Below are 1,891 nucleotides of genomic sequence, written 5' to 3'. Positions count from 1 at the left end.
TTTGGAGTTTGTCTGTTGCCCAGGCTGAGTGCAGTGGCGCGATCTTGGCTCACTGCAACCTCTGCCTCCCAGGTTCAAGCAATTCTCCTGCCTCAGCCTCTTGAGTAGCTGGGATTACAGGCACTCTCCACCACATCTGCCTACACAGTTGTTTTGAAAGGAAGAGAACACTAATTCCAGGGGCTTATCCTAGGAATGGACGTCAGTTTATGAGTGGACACAGCGTATCAGGCAAGTGTTCTTGTGCATCCAGCTAGCCGTCCTTGTGACTTGTAGCGAGCTGCAAAGTCCTGGCAAAAAAAGAAAAAAATAAAAGGTCTTGTTTCAGGTGTCTGTGCCTCAGAGCCCTTCCCAGAGGCTTCGGAAGGGCTCTGATCATAGGCAGGTGTGCGGGAGGGGCCTCCTTCACAACCTCCCGGCTACAGTATTTTGTTGTTGCTCTTAGGGTTGGACAAAAGTGGCTCCATTTTGATTCTGACAACTTTCACAGAGCCTGGGGCTCAGGGCTGTTGTGAGGACTGAATTAGTGCAGGGTCTGCTGCAGAGTTAGCACGGGGAGCAAGGGGGAAGAAGTGAACCCTGACCTTTATGAACACGAGGTAAGTCCTGAACACCCTTGAAACCTGTTTCCGATCTGAGGGTCTGCACACCACACAGTGGGCCAGATGGTAGCGGAAGCAGTTCCTTCCTAGAGCACAAATCTCTTAAATTCCTAATTAAGGGCTGTGTAGGCAGGACCTCCCTCTGGCCCATCCCACCTACCGGGGAGGGACATCCAGGCATTCCTCACACACAGAAGAACTTGGGTCAGGTACCTGGGGTGGAAACAAGAAGAGACTGTCCCACCCTCAAGACAGGAGACACCCCAACCTCCTCCCCATGGGCTTCCTGGGGAGGCCTCTCAACAGGCTGTGGAGCCCCCTGAGCAGCACAAGCAGGGCACTGGGGCCTCAGCCTGCAGGAAGCTGCAGGCACGGGAGCAGGTTCAGTGAAGGGGGCGTTTAGCCAGGCTCCCGGAGCCCTGATCTGGCCACCCCCTTCAGTGCCCCCCAGCAGTAGTGACATTGACAGGGATGGCTGGCAGGTGGGCCCTAGTGCATGATTGTCCCCTAAGAGTGAGGGACAAAAGACAACTCTGCCCTGAAAGGTGCTTTGGGCACCTATATGGATGTGTGGAAAGGAAAGTTTGTGAAGTCAAGGATGCTGCAATTGTGTTTAGTGGTTTAACTTTGATGTTATATGACAGGAACCAGGAGGACAATTGTATTCCAATAGCACTCTGGTGAGTTGAAAACCTGTTAAGTTGAATACACTATTGGAGAGTTTTTGTTCCATCTTCTATTTTGCACTTCAATTTCTGTTGCTTTTTAAATATCTGGCTAAGTGCTTTCCAGAACTGAGCAATGTACTATTGATAAACATTAAGAACACAACACAGCTTTAGAACGAGGTTGAGCAAAACTGTTTTTTAAGTAAAATAAATTAAATGGATCAGTTTCCCCCTCAAATGATTTTCTATCTGTTAAAAAACAAATCGACTGGGCGTGGTGGTTCATACCTATAATCCTAACACTTTGGGAGGCTGAGACGGGAGGATTGCTTGAGCCCAGGAGCTTGAAACAAGCCTGGCAACATAGTAAGACCCCATCACTACAAAACATTTTAAAAACTAGCTGGATATGGTGGCACTCGCTTGTATTCCCACCTAGTTGGGAGGCTGAAGTGGGAGCATTTCTTGAGCCAGGGAGGTGCAGACCTCAGTAAGCCCTGATCACCCCACAGCACTCCAGCCTCTGCACTCCAGCCTGGTCAACAGAGGGAGACCCTGTCTCAAAAAAACAAAAACCAAAAAAGCAAAAACAACAACAACAAAAATAAGCAAAATTTCCCC

The sequence above is a fragment of the Colobus angolensis genome, unplaced genomic scaffold, assembly GCF_000951035.1.
Source record: "Colobus angolensis palliatus isolate OR3802 unplaced genomic scaffold, Cang.pa_1.0 Scaffold33, whole genome shotgun sequence".
NCBI classification, from domain to species: domain Eukaryota; kingdom Metazoa; phylum Chordata; class Mammalia; order Primates; family Cercopithecidae; genus Colobus; species Colobus angolensis.
This window is presented reverse-complemented; position numbering follows the sequence as displayed.